The 18,217-nt window shown below is 44.9% G+C and overlaps 1 pseudogene; it reads left to right on the plus strand.

Annotated features, from left to right (window-relative positions):
• Nucleotides 1-1,543: 1,543 nt before the first annotated feature.
• LOC118396885 (phenylalanine--tRNA ligase beta subunit-like) lies at nucleotides 1,544-16,974 on the plus strand (annotated as a pseudogene).
• The last annotated feature ends 1,243 nt before the right edge of the window (nucleotides 16,975-18,217 follow it).

Below are 18,217 nucleotides of genomic sequence, written 5' to 3' on the forward strand. Positions count from 1 at the left end.
TTTAAAGTAGTCAAATGGGTGGGGATTCCTATGAGTTGAGCGCCATCAGCCAATGAAGAAGAAGAAAATGGACTACTTTAAAATGGATATAGCATCAATAGTGCGGCCCATGATGTCACAGATGCTATAATGGCACAGATACAAAGATGAGGGACACATATGGGACACATATTTACATTGCCAAAGCAAGTGAAATAGATAAACAAAAGTGAAATTAACAATCAGAAATGAACTGTAAACATTACACTCACAAAAGTTTCAAAAGAGTAGGGACATTTCCAATGTCATATTATGGCTATATACAGTGTTGTAACAATGTGCAAATAGTTGAAGTACAAAAAGGGAAAATAAATAAACCTAAATATGTATTGTATTTATAATTGTGTAGGTACTTCAGTTGTTGCCCTTTTTTTGTGGGAACAGGTCACAAATATTGCTGCTGTGATGACACACTATGGTATTTCACATAATAGATATGGCAGTTCACCAACATTTGATTTGTTTTCTAATTCTTTGTGGGTCTGTGTAATATGAGGGAAATATTTGTCTCTAATATGGTCATACATTTGACTTGAGGTTAGGTAGTGTCTGAGCCCGGTGCCTCCCACCATTAGCTCTGACAAATTGAAAACCCTAGTCATTGACGACACCATTACCCACAGTATTATACTTCAAAAGAATCAGCCAGTGATCATACATTGTATGATCCAGGGGGCAGGGCTACCGACATAAAGGTTCATCTGAAGATGGTGCTGGCTGTGGCTTAAACTGGCGAGTGTTGACTGTATCGGCATATTGTTATTCACATCGTCACCAATGATGTTTGGATTAATCCATCAGCAACATAGCTTCAGCATGTAACTTAGCTAGAAATATGTGTTGGCATCGAGTAATTGTCTCTGGCCTCCTCCCAGTTAAGGGGAGTGATGTGCTCTACAGCAGACTCAATCGCTGGTTTTCTGAACCTCCCAAAAGATAGTGGACTAAGCCTTTCCTGCTGAGGAGTGATGGATTCCATCCAAGCTTGAGGGGGGCTCTCATCTTATCTATCAACGTAGACATGGCTCTAACGCTCCTAGCTTCACAATGAGATGGGGTGCAGGCCAGGCAGCAAGCTGTTAGCCAGCCTGCCTGCTTAGTGGTAATAAATTATCAATATGGACACTTACAACGCTGCGCATTGGTCCTCCTCTTCTTCCACCAACAATGGCCGTTACAGAATCACCCACCACCAAAGGACCAAGCAGCGTGGTAATGGGCAGCAGCAGCAGGAGCAGCGCTATAAGGAGGAATGGACATGGGAGGACACTCTGGACGGCAAGGGTTGCTACACATGGGAGGAGATCCTGGCTGGAAGGGATCGCCTCCCATGGGAACAGGTGGAGGCCGCCAGGAGAGCGGAGGCAGCAGGTAAAGGGAGCCAGCGCTTTGAGGGAACACGGCTGGCAAGGAAGCCCGAGAGGCAGCCCCAAAAATGTATTATGGGGGTGCACACAGGGAGGCACCGTGTTATGCCGTGAGGTGCACGGTGTCCCCGGTGCGCATGCATAGCCTGGTGCGGTACATAGCAGCGCCTCGTATCGGCCGGGCTAGATTGGGCATCGAGCCACGTGCCATGAAGCCGGCTCAGCGCATCTGGTCTCCAGTGCGTCTCCTCGAGCCGGGGTACATGGCACCAGCCCTATGCATGGTGTCCCCGGTTCGCCAGCACAACCCAGTGCGGGCTATTCCACCTCGCCACACTGGCCTGGCTACGGGGAGCATTCCGACAGGTAAGGTTGGGCAGGCTTGGTGCTCGAGACCTCCAGTGCGCCTTCACGGTCCGGTCTATCCGGTGCCACCTTCACGCACCAGCCCTCCGGTGGCAGCCCCCCGCACCAGGCTGTCTCTCCGTCTCCTTTCTACAGGTGCTCCCGCCTGTCAGGCGCTGCCAGAGTCTCCCTCCAGTCCGGATCTGCCAGAGTCTCCCTCCAGTCCGGATCTGCCAGAGTCTCCCTCCAGTCCGGATCTGCCGGAGTCTCCCTCCAGTCCGGATCTGCCGGAGTCTCCCTCCAGTCCGGATCTGCCAGTGTCTCCCTCCAGTCCGGATCTGCCGGAGTCTCCCTCCAGTCCGGATCTGCCGGAGTCTCCCTCCAGTCCGGATCTGCCGGAGTCTCCCTCCAGTCCGGATCTGCCAGAGTCTCCCGTCTGTCCTGAGCTGCCAGAGTCTCCCGTCTGTCCTGAGCTGCCAGAGTCTCCCGTCTGTCCTGAGCTGCCAGAGTCTCCCGTCTGTCCTGAGCTGCCAAAGTCTCCCGTCTGTCCTGAGCTGCCAGAGTCTCCCGTCTGTCCTGAGCTGCCAGGGTCGCCCGTCTGTCCTGAGCTGCCAGAGTCACCCGTCAGTCAGGAGCTGCCGGAGCCGTCCGTCAGCCAGGAGCTGCTGGAGCCGCCCGTCAGTCAGGAGCTGCCGGAATCGCCCTTCTCTCCGGAGCTGCCAGAGTGTCCCGCCTGTCCGGTGCTGCCGGAGTCTCCCGTCCATTCGGGACCTGTGGCTAGGGTCCTCAGTTCGAGGTCGGTGGCGAGGGTCGTCACTCTTAAGAGGCCACGGAGGCAGGCTAAGAGACGGACAAGGACTATGGTGGATTGGGGTCCACGTCCCGTGCCAGAGCCACCACCGCGGACAGACTGTTTCGGCTGTGGCTATGGAACACCGATCTGTTCACAGGACATGCTACCCTGTCCCGGACCTGCTGTTTTTCAACCCTCTCTCTCCCTCCATCTCTTTCTCTACCGCACCTGCTGTCTCAACCTCTGAATGCTCAGCTATGAAAAGCCAACTGATATTTACTCCTGAGGTGCTGACCTGTTGCACCTGCTACAACCACTGAGATTATTATTTGTTATTTGACCCTACTGGTCATTTATGAACGTTTGAACATCTTGAAGAACGATCTTGCCTTTAATTAACAATGAGCCAAGTGGATAAGAGTGTTGGTCCAGTAACTTAAAGGGTTCTGGTTTGAATCCCAGAGCCGGCATGGTGGAAAAATCTGCATTCTGCCCTTGAGCAAGGCAGTTAAGCCCCAACAACAACTGCTCTCCAGGCATAGATATTGATTAAAGGAAAATTATTTTGGTATTTGTTCAATTAGTCAATTGTTGACATAGTCCCAAAATGTTCTACTTGTCAGCAATCACGTTTTCAAGATATGTAACTTTCAAAATACAGAAATCATCCCTGTATGATGCAATTTACATCATATGATGCATAACGCAGCAACACATGATGCAAAATGCTCATACAGGGAGCCTGGTTCCTCTCTAGGTTTCTTCCTAGGTTCCTGCCTTTCTAGGGAGTTTTCCTAGCCACAGTGCTTCTACATCTGCGTTGTTTGCTGTTTGGGATTTTAGGCTGGGTTTCTCTATCGCACTTTGCTAAATCTGCTGATGCAAAAAGGGCTTTATAAATACATTTGAAAGTTACATTTCTTGAAAACTTGTTTGCTGACAAGCGAAACATTTTGGGGCTATGTCAACAATGGACTAATGAAACAAATACCAAAAAATAGATTTGGGGTGAAGTTTTCCTTTAAGGCAGCCCCCACAACTATCCGATTCAGAGGGGTTGGGTTGATTGACGGACTACCAGGACGTGTACTCTGAGCATACGCTGACCAACTGGCAAGTATCTTCACTGACATTTTCAACCTCCCTGTCTAAGTCTGTAATACCAACATGTTTCAAGCAGACCACTATAGTCCCTGTGCCCAAGAAGACTAAGGTAACCTGACTAATTGACTACCGACACATAGCACTCACGTACGTAGCCAAGTGTTTTGAAAGACTGGTCTTAGCTCAAATCAAGATCATTATCCCAGAATCCCTAGACCCACTCCAATTTGCAAACCTCCCCAACAGATCCAGAGATGATGCCATCTCTATTGCACGCAACACTGGCCTTTCCCACTTGGACATAAGGAACACCTATGTGAGAATGCTATTCATTGACTACAGCTCAGCGTTCAACACTATAGTGTCCTCAAAGCTCATCACTAAGCTAAGGACCCTGGGACTTAACACCTCCCTCTGCAACTGGATCCTGGAGTTCCTGACGGGCCAACCCCCAGGTGGTAAGGGTAGGTAACAACACATCCGCCACGCTGATCATCAACATTGGGGCCCCTCAGGGGTGCGTGCTCAGTCCCCTCCTGTACTCCCTGTTCACTCATGACTGCATGGACAGGCATGACTCCAACACCATCATTAAGTTTGCAGATGACACAACAGTGGTAGGCCTGATCACCGACAATGACGAGACAGCCTATAGGGAGGAGGTCAGAGATTGTGGACTACAGGAAAAGGAGGACCGAGCACGCCCCGATTCTCATTGACGGGGCTGTAGTGAAGCAGGTTGAGAGCTTCAAGTTCCTTGGTGTCCACATCATCAACAAACTAACATGGTCCAAGCACACCAAGACAGTTGTGAAGAGGGCACGACAAAACATATTCCCCCTCAGTAGACTGAAAAGATTTGGCATGGGTCCTCAGATCCTCAAAAGGTTCTACAGCTGCACCATCAATACTATCCTGACTGGTTGCATCACTGCCTGGTGTGGCAACTGCTCGGATCTCTATACGAGATGGTGTCAGAGAAAGGCCCTAAAAATTGTCAAAGACGCCAGCCACCCTAGTCATAGACTGTTCTCTCTGCTACCGCAAGGCAAGCAGTACCGGAGCGCCAAGTCTAGGTCCAAGAGGCTTCTAAACAGCTTCTACCCACAAGCCATAAGACTCCTGAACATGCAATCAAATAGTTACCCAGACTATTTGCACTTCCCCCCACTCCCCTCTTTAACGCTGCTGCTACTCTCTGTTATTATCTATGCATAGTCACTTTAATAACTCTACCTACATGTATATATTAGCCCAATTACCTCGACACTGGTGCCCCCACATATTGACTCTGTACCGGTACCCCCTGTATATAGCCTCGCTATTGTTATTTTACTGCTGCTCTTTAATAATTTGTAACTTTTATTCGTTAGTCTTACCTGGTCTTTGTCTCTTAAGAAAAGAGTAGTATCATCAGCCAGTTCGGAAATGTTGATTTCTTTGTTAAAAATGATTAAGCCATACAAATTTGCATTATTCATAATATCTAGATATAGAAGTTCCACAACCAAAATGAATAAAAATGGCGAAATTGGGCATCCCTGACGTACACTTCTGTTGATACTGAATATTTTGGAAGTATTAAGGTTTAGTAACACAGAACTATTTACATCTTTGTAAAACATGCAAATTACTTCGATAAAAGTTTCACCAAATCCAAAATGTTTAAGAGACCTAAAGAGAAATTAATGTTCAATTGTGTCAAAGGCTTTACAGAAGTCCAAAAATAAGACAACCGCATCGGAGTCAATTGTATCTGAATAATCTTCAAGGTCCAAGACTAAACAAATGTTAGAGCTTATGTGACGGCCCTTCATAAATCCTGTTTGAGTCTCATTTATAATGGTATCTATTCCTTTCTTTAATCTTTTGGGATAAACCAGAGCAATCCATTCGTAATCAATATTTAATAAAGTAATTGGTCTCCAATCAGTCGTGAGAGAAGGGTCTTTATCGGGCTTCGGAATCAATGAAATAAGGCTCTGTTTCATAGTGGAGACTATTTCCCCACTTTTAACTTCTTATGGATGCGGGGGCACTATTGAGTATCTTGGATGAAAAGTGCCCAGAGTCAATGGCCTGCTCCTCAGTCCCAGATGCTAATATATGCATATTATTAATAGTATTGGATGGAAAACACTCTGAAGTTTCTAAAAATGTTTGAATTATGTCTGTGAGTAAAACATAACTCATATGGTCCTTCTGTAGCTCAGTTGGTAGAGCATGGCGCTTGTAACGCCAGGGTAGTGGGTTCGATTCCCGGGACCACCCATACGTAGAATGTATGCACACATGACTGTAAGTCGCTTTGGATAAAAGCGTCTGCTAAATGGCATATATTATTATTATATATTATATGGCAGGCAAAAACCTGAGAATAAATCCAAACAGGAAGTAGAAAATCTGAGGTTGGTCGATTTTCAACCCAGCCCCTATTGAACACACAGTGGGATATGGGATAAAGTTGCACTTCCTAGGGCTTCCACTAGATGTCAACCGTCTTTAGAAACTTGAATGAGGCTTCTACTGTGTTGTGGAGACGGATGTGAGCTCTTTGAGTCAGTGGTCTGGCAGAGAGCCAGGTCCTGGTCACGCGCATTTCACATGATAGCGACCTGCGTTTCATGGCTTCTCTACAGACAAAGGAATTATCCGGTTGGAACTTTATTGAAGATTTACGATAACAACATCCTAAAGATTGATTCTATACTTAGTTTGACAAGTTTCTTCTACCTGTAATATAACTTTTTGAATGTTTTGTTCGACGTTCGGATGGACCTGCACGAGCGTTTGGATTTGTGTACTAAACGCGCTAACAAAAGTAGCTACATGGACATAAATAATGGACATTATCGAACAAATCAAGCATTTATTGTGGATCTAGGATTCCTGGGAATGCATTCTGATGAAGATCGTCAAAGGAAAGGGAATATTTATCATGTTATCTGACATAGCGGTTGCATTAAGGAGGGGAAAATCTATATTTCCATGTCTAACACTTGTATTTATTGACATTTATAATGAATATTTCTGTAAAATGATGTGGCTCTCTGCAATATCACTGGATGCTTTTGGAACTAGTGAATGTAATGCGCCAATGTATACTGAGATTTTTTGATATAAATATGAACTTTATCAAACAAAACATACATCTATTGTGTAACATGAAGTCCTATGAGTGTCATCTGATGAAGATCATCAAAGGTTAGTGATTCATTTTATCTCTTTGTGATTTTTGTGACTCCTCTCTTTGGCTGGAAAAATGGCTGAATTATTCTGTGAGTTGGTGGTGACCTAACATAATCGTTTGTCGTGCTTTCGCTGTAAAGCCTATTTGAAATCGGACACTGTGGTGGGATTAACAACAAGATTACCTTTAAAATGGTATAAGATACATGTATGTTTGAGGAATTTAATTATGAGATTTCTGTTGTTTTGAATTTGGCGCCCTTTCACTGGCTGTTGTCATATCGATACCGTTAACGGGGTTGCAGCCCTAAGAAGTTTTAATGCAATCTTCTTCGAGTAACTCCCAAAACTGCCTATAGAATTCAACTGACAAGCCATCAGGACCAGGTGATTTCATCTGTCAGGCCATCAGGACCAGGTGATTTCCCTTTTTTCATTGAATTCAGAGCCTCTAATTTCTTCAATTGACACACAGGTGAATCACAAACTGAGTGGAAATCATCCTCAATTACAGGGACACAATTCTGAATATGGCAAACGTTGTTTTCACAACCATCTTCCTGAAATTGAGAGCTGTAAAGGTTTTCATAAAAATAATTGACAAATGATCATATTGTAATGGGATCTTTGCATAAAACATTGTTAATGTTGAGTGCAGTTACAGATTTTATTTTGTAGTTTCTCTTTTGAAGTGCAAAAAAGTAACTAACTAGTGTTTCTCACCCCCTCTTCAATCCATTTTGCTCTTGACCTTTGCCAGATCCGTGTAAAGCTGTTCTAATTCTAGTTGTAAAGAAAGTGACAGAACTGATACTTGTTATTTCACGATGATTGCATAATTTCCCAGTCCAGACCTGCTACTCACTGACCACCACATAGCTACGTCCATTTAACTAGTAAATTATAACTAAATTGAGAATGGAGGTGTGACCAAAATACATGCATTGTTCCAACAGATATTAAAATGTTATTCTCTTTTCCTTTCTTTCAGCTGATGAAGAATTTGATGAGTTGTGTTTTGAGTTTGGGCTGGAGCTTGATGAGATCGTGAGTAGAAGACTGAGGATGAACCTCAACCATATCGACTTGTTTGTGTGATAACCAATTTAGTATTTTCGGGCTAACCATCCTCCTTCTAACCCTGACCTTCAGACCTCAGAGAAGGACATCATCTGTCGTGAGCAGGGGAACACTAAGGCAGAGGGGGCATCTGATGTGATTCTGTATAAGATTGATGTCCCAGCTAACCGCTATGATCTGCTGTGTCTGGAAGGACTGGTCAGGGGCCTGCAGGTCTTCAAGCAAAAGTATGTAAACACATCTATATGGAAAATTGTGTGCTTAAGCATGACTCTTTGCCAAAGTACTTCAGCTTGTGCTGCTTTATCGTGTGTGTTGTCTTCAGCCGTGTATTGACTTCTCCATGTGTGTTTGCGCTCCAGGATGGAAGCACCTCGCTACAGGCGTGTGAGTCCAGCCAACGGAGAGCCTCAGAGGCTGGTCATCATAGAGGAGGTGGGTGGATAACACGGACAGGTTCTCTGTTTAATGATAGGCAGAGTGTTTGGTGTTCAGAGGAGGTGTGTGGAAATCACGGACCACACCCTCAGTTTAATGGCCTGGGTTCTGGGCAGAGTGTTAGAGTTGTTTAGTTTGGTCATCACAGAGTAGGGTGGGGGTGGAAATCACGGACCACACCCTCAGTTTAATGGCCTGGGTTCTGGGCAGAGTGTTAGAGTTGTTTAGTTTGGTCATCACAGAGTAGGGTGGGGGTGGAAATCATGGACCACACCCTCAGTTTAATGGCCTGGGTTCTGGGCAGAGGGTTAGGATTGGTTCATACATCTTATAATGAATGAACCACCACTGTAGTCCTTTTGTGACAAGATTAATGAAGGTATTGAACTGTTGATGAATGCCTCTACATTTGTAGAGGCTGTGCAAAAGAGGGCTTTAGGCCAAGTGTTGGAATAAGGGAGTGGAATTTTAGAGATGAATGAGAGAATCCTGACTCAGAGTGTGGGTGTGCCTGACGCAGACGGCTGCTGTGCGACCCCACGCTGTGGCTGCAGTCTTGAGGAACATCACCTTCACACTGGAACGCCACGACAGCTTTATTGAACTACAGGAGAAACTCCATCAGAACGTCTGTAGGTTAGTCAGACACCTAACACATCTCTACCTTCACAGAAAAATATATATAATTCCCACACATCAGTTTGACCAACTCAGTGGCCTTGAGGTTAGTGTCCGCCCTGAGATTGGACAATTGGTGGTTCTGTCCTCAGTCTAATCTTACCATAGACTTTGATGCCTCTATACTTGGCATTCAGCATTAAGGAGATGTCCAGCAGGTGTACATGTATATAAAACTGCCTTATGCTACAGAAATAGGAGATCGGCTCATAGGGCCAGGAGCCTTTCTGGCAGGACAAGGATTACTTACGCACACCATTTTACCTCTGCATATTTATTGTCAATGTTTTGGTCAGATAACTTTTTTCAATACCATGCCTCATACTTCAGTGATGGCTTTCAGTGTGTTCTTCTCTGGGAGTCTCTGAGATGTGTTGTTGTCTCAGGGGAAGTTGTGACTAGTCTGTGCTCTGTAGGAAAAGGACTCTGATTGCCATCGGCACCCATGATCTGGACACCATTTCAGGCCCCTTCACCTACACAGCCAAACCACCTGGTGACATCCGCTTCAAACCTCTCAACCAGGCAAAGGAGTACACCGCACAGGAACTCATGAGCCTCTACAAGGTGAGCAGGGATTGGCAACAAAGATTATGAGCCTCTGTAAAATGAGTTGTGATTGGCTATGGCTAGAGATCTTTTATTTCTGTCCTCCTATGTTTCGATTTCTTTGTATTTCTCCCTCTCAGACATACAGCCACTTGCGACACTATCTACACATTATTGAATACAAGCCTGTATATCCTGTCATTTATGACAGCAATGACATTGTACTGTCTATGCCCCAAATCATCAATGGTGAGGACACACACATATAACCACAGGTTACATGCCAAACTATAAACCTAGTGGACTTCCAATATGGATTAACCCATCATATGCTGTAGATGCTGTTCTAACAGTCTGTTGTTCTTTTAGGGGACCATTCCAAAATCTCCTTGAATACAAAGAATGTTTTTATCGAGTGCACAGCCACTGATCTTACCAAGGCAAAAATCGTGTTGGACATGATGGTGACGATGTTCTGCGAGTATTGTGAGGAGCCTTTCACGTGAGTCCAGGCAACAGCTGTTTAGATTTCTATCACTGAAATGAAATAACTAATAGCTGAACCTAATGTATTTTTGTGTGTAAAATAAGACCATGAATTAGTGGAAATGATAGTGATAAGAATTTCCTTTGCCCGGCCCCACTTTAAAATACTCCTCTTGATCTATGTCCTGTTCTCTCTCAGGGTAGAGGTGGTTGAGGTGGTGTACCCAGATGGCAGGACCTGCCTGTACCCGGTACTGTGTCCACTTACCATCACTCTGCAGTCTGTTTCCTTTTGTCGGGATAATATACTCAACAAAATTAGAAACGCAACATGTTAAGTGTTGGTTCCATGTTTCATGAGCTGAAATAATATACATTTTCCATACGCACAAATTATTATTTATCCCAAATTTTGTCCACAAATTTGTTAACATCCCTGTTAGTAAGTGTTTCTCCTTTGCCGAGATAATTTGTCCTACTGACAGGTGTGGCATATCAAGAAGCTGATTAAATGGCATGAGCATTACACAGGTGCACCTTGTGCTGGGGACAATAAAAGGCCACTCTAAAATGTGCATTGCCACAGATGTCTCCATTTTTGAGGGAGTGTGCAATTGTCATGGCATGCTGATTGTAAGAATGTCTACCAGAGCTGTTGCCATAGAATTTAATATGAATTTCTCTACCATAAGACACCTCCAACATCGTTTTAGAGAATTTGGCAGTACGTCCAACCGACCTCACAACCGCAGACCACTTGTAACCATGCCAGCCCAGAACCTCCACATCCTTCTTCCTCACCTGCGGGATCGTCTGAGGCCAGTCACCCGGACAGCTGATGAAACTGAGGAGTATTTCTGTCCGTAATAAAGCCCTTTTGTGGGAAAAACAAATTCTGATTGGCCATGTGAAATCAATAGATTAGGGCCTAATGAATTTATTTAAGTTGACTGATTTCCTTTAATGAACTGTAACTAAGTAAAATCGTTGAAATTGTTGCATGTTGCGTTTATATTTTTGTGCAGTATATATTAGAACCTGCTCGTCAATATTTAAATTCGGACTATCCCCATTCTATTATTTTCCTAACCCTCTACCTTCCTGCTATACCATGTGACTTCTCAGGAGCTGGCTTACAGGAAGGAGACTCTGTCAGCAGACTTCATCAACCGCAAAGTTGGCATCAGGTAACTAAGTGACTTGAAATAATATCCAAACCTGTTTCTGGAGATCTGGGGCGGCAGGTAGCCTAGTGGTTAGAGTGTTGGACAGTAACTGAAAGGTTGCAAGAGGTTACAAGTTAAAAATCTCGTTCTGCCCCTGAACAAGGCAATTATCCCACTGTTCCTAGGCCGTCATTGAAAATAAGAATTTGTTCTTAACTGACTTGCCTCGTAGGAAATAGGAATGAGAGCTACTTACAGTGTTGGAAACAGTGTTGGAAATGGATCACAGCAGTGATTGAATGAGGTTATGAGGCATGAGTTGATGTTCAGAGGCTTGACCAGTGCTGGACAGGATTTTACTGGGAAGACAAACAACACACTACACAGTTAGACAAAAGAGCTAAGAATGATTTAGTCTAAGCAAAGAGTAATAATGTGATTGTGTATGTGATTGACTCTACATACAGTAATGAGAGGAAATTGATAGGGGTACTCACAGTACTTGGAAGGAAACACTCAATGTGCCAGTGGATGAGGGGGCACATGAGAAGTCGTGGCTTCAGTTCATGTCAGGAGAAAGTTTACAATGGTAGTGGAGTGGAGTAGACCTATCGGCTGTCGTCACCTCTTAACTGCCCGCTCCATGATCTCGCCATCACGTTGACAACTCCATTGTGCGCTCTCTAAGAACCTTGGCGTGACTGGACAACACCCTGTCATTCTCCCAGGGCTCTGGCCCGTTCCTAGGTTCATGCCTGACAACATCCCTACCCTGCCTCAATGCACCATCTGTAAGTCAACCTTCCCTCCTCATCAGAGCTCCATGACTTCCATGTAAATGTAAAATCGGAACTGGCAATCAAGGAACCGTTCGCTGCTCTGGCCCCCATGAGGGGACTTGGCTGTACATACAAATAGCAGATACATTCCATTACAGCTGTGCCATCGTAGGTTTGGACAACGAGTTTCTCTATGAACTTAAACTCAGACATCTCAAAATTCATAAAGTCAAACAGACTGTGCGTCTCTCCCACTTGACCCATCAAAGAAGCCCAAAACACGTTCCTGAATAAAACACTTATCATCCACATACCAGACAACTGCAAGCAGACTGGTGGAACCATAGGGCCCAGAGCAGTGGGGCAATTTTTAACAGTTGATTAGACTGAAACAATGTCTTGTTTTCATCTGATATAGCATGTCAGATTTGTAATGTTTATGTGTAGCCTAGGCTGCTGCAACATTTATGCCATGACTTTTTGCTTGTCTGTCCGGAGTGATTGTGTTATCATCTTTGTTAAATAAGTACTGGAGGTAAGTGGAAAGCCTCCCTGAGTGCTTGTGAAAAAAGGTTGATGCAACACATATCTCATTAATCTAACATTTGGAAGCTATGAAATAATTTGGAATTGTTTTGACATCCCAGAAAAGACAGCCGAAAGTTTGATATGTTCAGCAAGTAAAGCATTGTAATGTGCAATTACCTCTACAAGCTCCTTGTAGTTGCCCCTGTTAACCGAACTTTCCCTCTGGTGGTGTCCTCTAAAAGCAAATTCTTGAATGCCCTGCTTTTGTTTTTTAATTTAGCTGAACGATTGATGTTCTTCATGTCACTATACCCACCTTTGATCAAGGCTCAGACTTTCCAAAAAGCAGGGAAGGCCAGCAATACAGGTGGCCTGATGAAAAGCTCCCTGTTAACCAGCTAATGTTATACTTTTGATACCAGTTTGTATTGAATGCAGAGGTCGACCCTCGCTTTTAATTCGCACCTTTTCCATGTACCCCCAGAGAATGAAAGGGGTTCTTCAACAAAAAGGCCACAACATTTTCGGCAGCGTTGGCCATTCTACCATTCTGGTGGAGAAAACAGCACACTCATGCTGGTAGCTAGGTAGCTACTGAAGGTAGCAAGGCAAATGTTAATAAATTGCACTAACTGGACACACAAATAATGTTCTAAAACCAAGAAAACTATTTATAATGTACCTCCTCCATCTCCTGTGACATGAAAAAACGAATTTGAATTGAATAATATCCCCAAAATGCTCAACTATAACTCTTCACTCTTAATCTCTATCCAACAATGTCACCAAGCCTCTCAACACACAGAACCCCCATAATGCTCTGTGTCACAATCCCAACACAACACAGTAGGTTCATTCTCTGAATGAACAATTATATGATTGGATGGACAACATGTCAGTTCATACTGCAAAAGCTTTCATTGGTTGGAAGACGTCCTCCGGAAGTGGTCATAATTACCATGTATGTCTATGAAAGCGGGTGAGTCCTGCACGCCCCCTAGGTTTTGTATTGAAGTCAATGTAGCCAGAGGAGGACGGAAGCTAACTGTCCTCCGGCTACACCATGGTGCTAGCCCAGACAGTGCTGTTGAAGTTACTGTAGACCTTCATTGCAAAACAGTGTATTTTAGTCAATTATTTGGTGACATATGAATATATTTAGGGTAGTTTTATCTAACTTTTTAAATGTTTCACCATTTTTTTTATTTTAATTTCACTGAGGAGGATGGTCCTCCCCTTCCTCCTCTGAGGAGCCTCCACTGCAACATTTCTGCAGATGCTTATAAATGGTTTACCTTGTACATATTTAGCAGACACTCTTATCCAGAGCGACTTGCATGAGAATTATGGTTAATTGCCTTGCTCAATTACATTTTTTTAACATAGTCTGTTCAGGGATTCGAACCAGCAACCTTTCAGTTACTGACCCAATGCTCTTAACCACTAGGATACCTGCCGCTGTTTGTTTGTAATGGTTTGTTTGTCTCCAGTGAGTCGACTGAGCACATCGCCCAGCTGTTAACCAAGATGTGCTTGCGCTCAGAGGTCACAAGCGACGGCGAACAGATCGAGGTGGAGATCCCGCCCACTCGCTCTGACGTCATCCATGCCTGTGACATCATGGAAGACGCCGCCATGGCGTACGGTTTCAACAATATTCCGCGCACCACGCAGCGCACCTATACCGTAGCCAGTCAAGTGAGGGTATTCTTCAGCAGGTTATTCAGGAGTGAAGTTGATTGGTTGTTGACTGGAGCTGCTGGTTGGGTGGTCTCATGACTGTTGTGTTTTTAGCTCCCACTGAATAAGCTGTCAGAGCTGCTGAGACAGGACCTGGCTGCTGCTGGATTCACAGAGGCCCTCACCTTCGCCCTGGTAATGACACCTCACTCTCTCTACCTTTTGTGGACTCCAGGAAGAGTAGCTTCTGAAAAAGCTAAAGGGGATCCAAATAATAAACATGCACACACATTTTCATGTGTTGTATCTGTCTTCCTGTGCAGTGTTCTCAGGAGGACATAGCTGACAAGCTGTTGAAGAACATCTCAGAGACAAGAGCATGTCACATCTCCAACCCCAAGACAGCTGAGTTCCAGGTGGACCACCATTACTGTGGATTAATCATGTCTCTATGATAACATTACAAACTGCCCCCCTTTAGTCTCTGAATGATTTCTTATGATTGGTATAAATTACAGAAATTATCAAGTAAAACAGTTGAATGGATTCTATCACCCCCTGTTCATGTGAGTGTTTACTACAAAAGAGAGTGCTGGGTGGATTGGTCAGCGGCTGGTGGTGGTGTTAACAGCAGTGCTCGTCTTCTCCACCAGGTGGCGCGCACCACCCTGCTGTCAGGCCTGCTGAAGACTGTGGCTGCCAACAGGAAGATGCCTCTGCCTCTGAGGCTGTTTGAGATTTCAGACGTGGTGCTCAAGGATGAAACCAAAGGTGTGTTTATGTGTGGGTGTGACCCAAGTATTCATCATGTAGTGTATTCACGGATATGTGTAGAAATAATGGCATTGTATGCCTGCCTTTCTAATTTCTTTATTAGGACAAACATGAATGTACATACTGATTCCCTCATACTCAAGAAGACACTGTCATTATCCGTTTTTAAAGACATCCCAATGGCCACGTTGTCCTCTGCTCTCCCAATCAGATGTGGGGGCCAGGAACAACCGTCGTCTGTGTGCTGTCTACTACAACAAGAGTCCTGGGTTTGAGGTGATCCACGGCCTGATGGACAGGGTCATGCAGCTGCTGGAGGTCAAACCAGGCCAGGGCAATGGCTACCACATCCAGGCTGCCGACGGTAAGACAACCAGGGAGCCATCTCACTAGTTTAAACTGGACTCTCTCTCTGACTCACTCATCCCCCCCACCGATGTGCGTGTCTCCTGCACAATCAGACATGGGGGAAATCGATGGCCTCAAGTACCACAGAGAGAGAGGGATGAGGAGGTTGCAAAGAGGGAGAGCAGGGGTGCGGAGGACAGAGAGAGACTTGGAAATCAGGGGATAGAGAGGGAGCGTAAGAGCATGTAGTTTCAGCAGGGGGAGTCAGACTGCATGTGAGTCATGTCTGCTGCTGCAGTACCCCTGTCTGAGTTTACAGGGAGATAGACTGGCACATCCATGGGCATTTAGACTGCCTGAAACAAACACACTTACACAGCTACAAAGAAAACCACTTCAACTGTTACATTTACACGACTAGCAAACTATTATGCAGACCAGACATACAACATGCAAAAAAAGATGTGCTCCTCATGTCCGTGTGACCTTAACCCCATTACAGGGTCATGATCTTATGCAGGACCTCCCGCAATGTTACCCTATGGGGGGAGGGAGGGACTCTTAAGGAGCAGATGCCCATGTTTCACTTAACTGTCAAATTCAGCCCTTCCTTGTTCACTGTTAAAGGCATGCTTACCTGTCTGGTTAGTGTTGACCTTGGCTCAGAGAGAATGAATCTGAGAGGGTTTTCAGGGTTGGTGGAATAGGTTGTCACTTGTCAGGCTGGCTGGCTTGAACTTAGCTATTAGTGTACCATTTTTAAAGACTGGTTGTCATGGTGCTGCCCTGCTTTCGAAGAGACACACAATGTAGAGCGCTTTCTGTTGCTAGTTAAGAGTTAGCATCTGAACAGTGAGCTAAAGAGTACATTAGCTTTTAGGAGCAAATCAACATGGGAAGAAGTGAAGCACCATGGAGAAGAGAACAGAACAGCATAGGAAAGGAACATGTCTGTGGAGTCATAGCAACCCTGAGCCTAGATGGGCTCCTTGGACAGGCTCTAAGCAGTCATTGTTTTAAAAAACATTGTCAGTGAGCTCTGTCTCACATCAAATCAAATGTTATTTGTCACATGCCAAATACAACAGGTGTAGTATAGTGAAATGCATACTTACAAGCCCTTAACCAACAATGCAGTTTTAAGAAAATACATTTTTTTAAAGTAAGAGAAGAATAACAAATGATTAAAGAGCAGCAGTAAATAACAATAGTGGGGCTATATACAGGAGGTACCAGTACAGAGTCAATGTACGGGGGCACCGGTGTCGAGGTAATATGTACAAGTAGGTAGAGTTATTAAAGTGACTAACTATTCCACATATCTGAGAATAGTTATGTCTCATTATCTCTTGAGTCTCTCTCGTCTGTGGAAACATTTATTCAGAGACTACACTTTTGACGTTTATTTTCACTGGACCACTGAGAAGCCTCATCACTTGTCCTTCCTTCCCACCCCCCTCTTCGGTTTCCCCACTTTCAGATTCCACCTTCTTCCCTGGTCGCTGTGCTGAGATCTTTGCGCACGGGAAGAGCATAGGACGCCTCGGGGTCCTTCACCCTAGTGTCATCAACCACTTTGAGCTCACCAGCCATGCTCCGCCCTGGACATCGACATCGAGCCCTTACTGTGATGTCACACCCAGACACACACCGAACTTGTAAGACCACCAAACTCATCAACCAGCACAGGTTAATTTACACATGCTCAGTCCATCCCAACACAGGTGTTCCCAGCTCCAGCAGAGTACGGCCCAACCCTCTCCAGCAGAACTCACGTTTTCACGCAAATCTCCCATTGACATCACACTGAAAGCTTGAGTTATGAGTGCAAAAGTTGGGATTCGAACCCAAATTAATTGTTCAGTTGATATCATGCATGGTATTTCTGTTGGACAAATGTACATCAGTGTATGAAGTAACCATAGAAACTTTTGGCTGGTACAGTGCATTCGGAAAGTATTGACCCCTTGACCTCGTCCACATTTTGTTACGTTACAGCCTTTTTCTTAAATGGATTCCATAGTTTTTTTTAAAGGAAATATCACATTTACATAAGTATTCAGACCCTTTACTCAGTACTTTGTTGAAGCACTTTTGTCAGTGATTACAGCCTCAAGTCGTCTTGGTTATGACGCTACAAGCTTGGCACACCTGTATTTGGGGAGTTTCTCTAATTATTCTCTGCAGATCCTCTCAAGCTCTGTCAGGTTGGCTGGGGAGCGTCGCTGCACAGCTATTTTCAGGTCTCTCCAGAGATGTTCGATTGGGTTTCAGTCTGGGCTCTGGCTGGGACACTCAAGGACATTCAGAGACTTGCCCTGAAGCCACTCCTGTGTTGGCTTGGCTGTGTGCTTAGGAATGTTCGCCCCTGTCTGAGGTCCTGAGAGCTCTGGAGCAGGTTATCATCAAGGATCTCTCTGTACTTTGCTCCGTTCATCTTTCCCTCAAAAGACTAGACTCCCAGTCCCTGCTGCTAAAATACATCCCCACAGCATGATGCTGCCAACACCATGCTTCACCGTAGGGATAGTGCCAGGTTTCCTTCAGACGTGATGCTTGGCATGCAGGCCAAATAGTTCAATCAGCCCAGAGAATCTTGTTTCTGAGGGTCTTTAAGTGCCTTTTGGCAAACTCCAAGCGGGCTGTCATGTGCCTTTTACTGAGGAGTGGCTTCCGTCTGGCCACTCTACCATAAAGGCCTGATTGGTGGAGTGCTGCAGAGATGGTTGTCCTTCTGGAAGGTTCTCCCATCTCCACAAAGGAGCTTTGTCAGATTGAGTTGGGTTCTTGGTCACCACCTCCTTGACCAAGGCCCTTCATTCCCGATTGCTCAATTTGGCAAGGTGGCCAGCTCTAGGAAGAGTCTTGGTGGTT

Source organism: Oncorhynchus keta, chromosome 18 (assembly GCF_023373465.1).
Source record: "Oncorhynchus keta strain PuntledgeMale-10-30-2019 chromosome 18, Oket_V2, whole genome shotgun sequence".
Lineage (NCBI taxonomy): Eukaryota > Metazoa > Chordata > Actinopteri > Salmoniformes > Salmonidae > Oncorhynchus > Oncorhynchus keta.